The 7,815-nt window shown below is 29.0% G+C and overlaps 1 pseudogene; it reads left to right on the top strand.

The window, feature by feature from the left end:
* Positions 1–4,009: 4,009 nt before the first annotated feature.
* On the top strand, positions 4,010–5,123 carry LOC105803289 (pathogen-associated molecular patterns-induced protein A70-like; annotated as a pseudogene).
* Positions 5,124–7,815: the final 2,692 nt, after the last annotated feature.

Raw genomic sequence — 7,815 nt, forward strand, 5'->3', positions numbered from 1 at the left:
GATTTAGTCCAAGTTTTAGCATGGTACAAGGTTCAAAATTAAAATTTGACCATTGCCCTAGAGTGTCAAAAAAAGTAAGGCAAACCCAGAAGATGTGTCTATCCCTAAAACCCTTAAGACATTCAAATTATATATAACCACGTAACATTTTAATCAGAAATTTAACTATATTAACTATTTGGACTAACTAATAACATAACAAAAATATAAGACCGAATTATGTTAGAAATTAAAGTATAATAGAAGGACGGGGAGTACTAAAAGTGCCCTTGGGTCGAGCTAAGGCCTAGTTATAGAATATTTTCAAGCCCAGGCCCATTTTTAGGTCATGCCGTCAAAATAACCCATTTTACTATTCAAAATTTAATAAATACTAAAAAATATTTTTTAGTTGTTATTTTATATATTTTATAATTAAATTTTAATTTTAAAATATTTTTTATTCTTTAAGTTGAATCAAATTGACCCGAAATAAATTTTTTTTTGTCCAAACCCAACCCAAATCAGGTCGGACTTATTGAGTAGGTAAAGTACTCGGCCCTTAAATAAGTCTAGTGAGTACCCATGTGTCAATAGGAGGAAGTTCCTTTTAACCTTCCTTTTATATATAGTTAAGTAAATATAGTTATATAGATAGATTTTATCGGGCAAAAATAAAAAGTTCCTCATGTGTCACAACATTGTATTTTCTCAAATTATTTTTTAAACTAATATTTCTATGCCCACGTTTATCATTTTCTCAAAGTTGTAGGAGAATTTGTATTTTAGGATTCTCTTTAATAATTTTATATTTAACTATTACATATTTGATTTAAAATAACATGATCTTGACACATTTAAGTATTGAGTCAAGTACAGTATTCTAAAATATATTTAACTTAAGATAATTTGATCTTGACATTTAAAACTATCGAGTCAAACTTTCTTCTTTCACAATGTTTTCAAATGGATTTGACTTAAGATAACTTTACATTAACACTCAAGGCTGTCGAGACGGTTGTGCCCATGCCCATTCCCTTCTTATCTATATCTTATTCAAAATTCATTTTCAAAATTCCTCTTAATTATATCAACAGTTCAACAACTAATTAACTATAACCAAGATAAATCTATTAAAGAATCTACACATTTAGATAAAATAATACTCGAACATAAGATCTCAAAATTCTTAGGGTTTAAACCTTTTCGTTGAGCTTATTCCAACTTTAAAAGATGAAAAATTGAAGGTGATTTAATTAACATCATCTCTCGCAATTTAACCTAGAAATTAGTAGAGAACAATGAAGAAGTGAGTAGCTATAAATGCGATCTGTGTCAGCATGATGGAAGAGGCAGCAGCTACAATTACGAACCTCACTTTTGCTTTTGTCCCTTTCTCTTGTCTCAGATCACTTCCCGCAACACCAACACGTGCCTAGATTTTATAATTTCTTTTTATTAGGAATAATGGAATTAAATTATATATTTTTAATCGTATATATATTTATAATTTTAAAAATTTAAATTAAATTTTATCATTTTAGGAGGTCAAAGTACAATTTTATCATTGTTAATTTAAAATTTTATATATTATAAAGGAACTTAAATAGAAGTTTTTTCATTTTAGAGGGTTAACTTTGTCATTTGACTATTTTCTCTATTTATTAAAATTTACTTAAAATGCATCCAACTTTTTATTATTCGATTATACTATAATATAGGAAATATATATTTATAATAAAATTAAAATATAATAAAATTATTATATAAAGATTATATGAGTAACTGTCAACACTCCAGGTGTTTTTCTAAAACCACTGGAAAGAAATCCTGAAATTACTATTTTAATATATTTTAAGGTTTTATTTTTAATAAAACTTTTAAAATTACACATAATTCATTTCAATTTTAATTTATATTTTTATACAAAACTTATTTCTATCCGTATAATAATATATCGATATAATAATAAATTTAGGGTATAAATAGTCTCAATTTAATCCTCAAAATTAGAGAGCAATGGAAACTGTGGCAGCAACGAAACAGTAATCAAATTGGCTGAAACCTCCAACTCCAATTTCACAACTTCAAGGTAATTATATATATTAGAATTATTTTGTGTTCTGTTTCTCTGTGTCTTCATCGTTGTCTTGTTTTGATGGGTGTTTTAGGAAACTGAAGTCATGGAAAGGCGTTGATAGGTCATCCAATATTTGAGAGTGCACCAAACGCTTGGCAGTTCAAGGTCGTATGTGATGGAAAGACGTGACTGCCCAAATGCTCGGATCGCCTTTGCCCTCACCCTCGCCGGCTGCCAATGAAGACCAGTTCAAGGTGTTGCCGGAAGCTGATGATGATCGTCGTGATGATTCCTTTGTGTGCATGAGTTTCAGACCCACCAAATTCTAAGAATTGCTTCATTAGCATATTATGAAAGACAACACCCTTGACAGGGAAATTGAACATGAACTGAAACACAGTACTAAACAAGTTCCACTGTATGTCCCATTATTTCTCTCATGATTGTTACAGTTTCGCTGCTGCTAATTTTGAGGATTAAATTGAAATTATTTGTAAATTTTGTAGGTTAATTTTTTAAAATTATGACTAAATCAATAAAATATATAAAAGTTGAAGCCTAAATTTATTACTATACCAACTTTTTAACTGCCATGTCACCATCCCATTAGAGATTCAACTGCACTTAACGAAAATGAACTAAAAGAAACAATCTCAATTAGTTGGGTGACCAAATAAAAAATTTAATAGTTGCGTAACTAAAAAATGAAATGAGCAATAGTTGGGTGACTTGTTGTGTAGTTTTCCTTAATCTTTATTTTGATTCATCACTATTATATATTTTAGGCATAATAGCAAATTTAATCATTAATGTTTACATCTTTTCTCAATTTAGCCATTATTTTATTTTTAGCTAAATTTGGACATTTATAACCTTTAAAAATGAGTGAAATTGCTTTTTTTTAACAAAATGCCAAAACATTAATTTTTTAGCGATGTTGATGTGGCAACTTATTCGAAAATCTATGTGTACTTCATGTTAACATAACATTATTTGACTTATATATATCATCAACAAATAATTTAAATTATTAAAATGTTCAGAAAAATATAAAGTTTTAAAAATTCAATAAGATTAACATGAAGTACAAACATATTGCTATGAGAGTTGCCATGTTTAAAAATTTAAAACTTTAATCAGTATCTTCATTAAAAATAATAATTCGACTCCTTTTAAAAAATTGATCGTCAAATTCTACTCTTTTTAAAAGTTGGGCGCTAAATTTAGCTAAAAAATGACCAACTTGACAAAAGATGTAAACATTAAAAGAGTATTTGGTTTGTCGAATCTTAGATTAAGTTTCCTAATAAAATTACGAGAATATAATATTACTGATGGAATGTGAGATTAAGTTATTTGGCTCACTTAGCCGGAATGCAAGATTTAGTTGTTTAGTTGACGGAATGTTAGATTATTTAAAAGCACATTTTACTCAATTGTCCTTGTTATATAATATTTTTAAACAAGTTTAATTCTTTTAATATTTTTAAGCTCAATTTCCATAAAATTATGATAAATTATTACAATTCTTACTTTTTATTACAATTTATATATTAGTAAGTAAATATATTGTGTTGAAATAAATTTATAAATCATAATTATAATAATCCGTGATTACAACACTATCCATAACCATAATTAATATATTAATAAATGAAATATAATGATTATTATAGTTTACTATTAATAAATATATATTAATTAGTCTTTAAGAAAAACTTAAATGGATTAAAATAAAAATAAAAATAAAAATAAATTGATTCAAAATTTAAGATTACATTCGTAATATAAAATTAGAGGATAAAATTAAAATGTTGAAATCTAAACCCAATAGGCGAAATAAGCAACCCTAAACATTAAAAATTACAATTTTTTAATAATTTTTTTTGTTATAATTTCAATTAATAGGCCGTCGGCCTCCACTTCGAATTCAGGCTCCACCCTATTTTCTATTTTTCTTTTTTTTTTTCGTTTTAATTTTCTTAGCCTTTCCTTGTGCGGCTTTTTAGGTACAATTTTCTCTTTTAATTTGCTTTAAGAAAATCTTAGCAAGAAACAAGAGAGCCAGTGATGTTGGAAGAATCAATGTCGACTGTACCTTCTTCTTCCCTTTGGGCCTCCATTTTCAGCTGGTTTACCCCTACTGTTTTCTTTGTCTTTCTTAACATTACTATTGGTACTATCTTTTTCACTTCCACCTTCTCTTCCAACAATTCTGGCGCCGCCGCTTCTGGCGGTGTCGGAGACGGCCCATCACTCCACGAAGGAGATGAAACAAACGACCCTAGACTCCTTCCATCTCCATCTGTTTTACAAAGGCTCAAATCCATCAACTTGTACTCTTACAGATCCCAACAACCTTTTACTACCACCACCGCCGCCGCCGAAATCCCAGATTCCGGCGCTGATTTCCATATCTCTTTTCAACAACAAACCAGTGAAACTGAAACCACACCTGAACCAGTCCCAACCCACCTCGATAGATCTCCTTCTGTTTTGCATAGGCTTAAGTCTATAAACCTCTATGGCTACTTCTCCCCGGGGCAAAAACCCCGTGAGATTAGCTCCCATTACACTCCCGAGGAAGAAGAAATAAAAGAACCCGAACAAGTAGAACAAACCCAAGGTGAAGAGCGAGGCTTTGATGAAATATACAGTGAGTTGAACCGTAACAATCAAGTTACGAGGACCAAATCCGACGCCGAACCGGCATCTGGGGAGGTACCAACGAAGCTTCCGAAGAAGATGAAGAAATCAGCGAGTGCGAAGTCACCGTTTTCGCATTTCGAGGAAGATGATATATTGGAAGCTCGACGGCCGGCGACTATGAGGGAAGGGAAAGGTAAAGCTACGGAGGAGGACGATGAAGTAGATGCCAAAGCCGATGATTTCATCAACAAGTTTAAGGAGCAGTTGAAGTTGCAAAGGATGGATTCTAGACTTGGTACAAGGAGATGGTGATGAAGTAAAAAAGCGTAGATCTACTACTAATATTGTTTAATTTGCATGTGTTTTGAACTTTGTGTTCAAAAAAATATATATGGGAGTTTAGTTTCAATTTCAATGGCGTTTTAATCCATTAAAGTCCATGGCATTTAGGGTGTTTATGTTTTTTGCCATTGCCATTCTTAGCCATCTGGAGCTTTTTTAGAAGTTAGAGATTGGATTCAATGGAATTTAATTAGAAAAAAAAGAAACAGCTGCAAAAGACTCTAAGCCCTACAATTAAGATAAAGTGATGACTTTGGTGGTGGCACTGCCAGTGGCAGTGGCACAGCCTGCTGGTTCTTCATCCTGCAGCTTCATGACTAATGCAAATTAAGCAAATGCAAGGATTCTGCAGACGGATAACTAATGCAAATTAAGCATATGAAAAAGATGTTAGCAGGTAAAACAACCATATAGCTTCTCTGCTAATATTTTCTTTTATTCAAAAAATAAATAAATTAATTTATATCGGTTAAATTAAAAATTTTATCTATTTCTACTGTTAAATACTGTTGTTGTTGATAGAATAACCAAACAATCACGCATGTCGTGCCATGTATGCCTTAGTTTGACATACAAAAATTAATTTTTAATAATAGAAATGAAAAGACCAATTTGCTCTTGGATCTGATGTATCTGGATTAATTTTTCTAATTTTTTAGTAAAAAAAGTAAAATACAATTCGATTCTTAATACAAAAGCTTTTATAATACTTTTACTAATGTTAGCATTATTTAAAAAAACAAAATATTTTTCAAATCCTATTTACAATCATAGATATTGATTATTTCTCTTAATAATATCGTTTCTAAAATTTAAATAATTTTATTTTTTAATATAATATAATTATCATTATCCTCCATACTTGTCAATTTTAACTTTCCATCTTCTCCCGACTTGTTAATGCTCCCTTCCAATAACAAATGCTGATCATTCTTTTGCTTAGCTTTTCCATATGTGGCTATGGATCTTATCTTTCAATTTAATTTAATTGGTTAAATCGAAATTTAATTTGTTCAACACTTTAACCATAATATAAATAATATATTAAATTGATAAAATAAAAATCAAGAATTAAAATTATTTTTGTATATTTTTATTTAAAAGATTATTATTTTTATTAACCTTATTTTAGATACGTGCCATCATCTAATTTATTGATAATGTAGATTGTTATTGCATAAAATATAAATTCTTTTTGGCATATATATCCTTGAAATTTCTTTTATATTTTTACTTATTTAGAATTTATTTTGAATGATTGAGTTGTAAGTCCACATGTGAATTTACGTACTTTATTACTTAACCTTTTTTAATATACATACAAATTGTATATATACAAGTATAGAACGTTTTTATTTATCATTAAAATGTTAACCAATATTTGATATTATTGGCAAATGTTAATATTTTCGGTCTTTTGAATGTTTAAATTTATGTTTTATTATACAACATTATAAAGTGCACAAATATTTTATAAGAGCGATTTGTCTTTTACATCACGCAACACACCCTTAGATTGAGGATCGTAATGGAATGAGATAAGAGCGGGTGTTCTTAAATAGTTAAATTTATTATCATCTCAGAGTTGGCATCTTTTGTCTTATCATCTATCTCGCTTTGTTATGGATATATAATTTTGAAAACTACAATCACCTTGATGGATGTTGTATGTATTCATCTCCACTTCACACATCTCGTTTCAATTTAATTTTTACTAATTCTTTCTAATGTTTTCAATATTTTTAAAAGTAAATAAATATTTAAACATATTTTTCAAGAAAATATTTAAACTTAAAACATATGAGTTTTTTATAACACTATTTTACATTTTACCTTTTAATAGTTATAAATATACAGGAACAAAATAATCTCATATAGTGGAATAGGTTGGGTAAGATCGGATAAGCAATTACCACAATTGCCCCACACCTATTGTCTTAAAAAATTTCCAGAAAAAAAAATACTCCTCAATGCAGAAAATCGGTAATGTCATTAAATTTGTTAGAATTTTAAATTAGCTTTGTAGATGGTTAGGGACTAAGTTGATAGGATAGTAAAATTGAGTAGTAAATTGCGTAGCTAAAAGTTTAAGAGTGTAATGGCCTAAATTCAAGGTTATCGAAACAGTGGTTTCGTAGCCACAAATTCGATTTAAAAAAATTATTTTAATATTTTTACATGAATATTGATATGATAGGAAAATCGTATGAAAATATAGATAGAAAAATTTTACCGATTTAGTGGTTAGTTAGAAAAAGAAATTATTGAAGAAATTGGGTAAAAACAAGGTATCGAGACCTCGATCTCGTAAAACCGAGTCAAAAATATTTTTATAAATATTTATGAAATGTTAGTAATATGGTATTAAAATTTCGTTAGAAAATTTTAATGTTTGGGTAGTCAATTAAGTGAAAAGAACTAAATTGAAAAAGGTGTAAAAGTTACTAGAAGGATTAAATAGCTCAATTGTTAAATGAGGAGGGACATAAATTGTAAATAAGCCCAAAAGGAGATATTTTGGCGGCAAAAGCTGAGAAAAATCAGGAGAATTGGTGAAATAAGGGTAAAATGGGAAAATAACAAATTTTACTAGCATAAAAATGGGACCAAATTGGAATATCTAGAATTCTCTTTATTTTTCTGCATTCTTATCAGCCAAAAACGTCCTAAGGGTTTATTCAAGCTGCTTTTTCATAATTTTTGCACCAAGTGAGTTAATCCTTACCTTTTTCTTGTAATTTTTATGTTTCTAAGACTTTTACAAC

Source organism: Gossypium raimondii, chromosome 7 (assembly GCF_025698545.1).
Source record: "Gossypium raimondii isolate GPD5lz chromosome 7, ASM2569854v1, whole genome shotgun sequence".
Taxonomy (NCBI): domain Eukaryota; kingdom Viridiplantae; phylum Streptophyta; class Magnoliopsida; order Malvales; family Malvaceae; genus Gossypium; species Gossypium raimondii.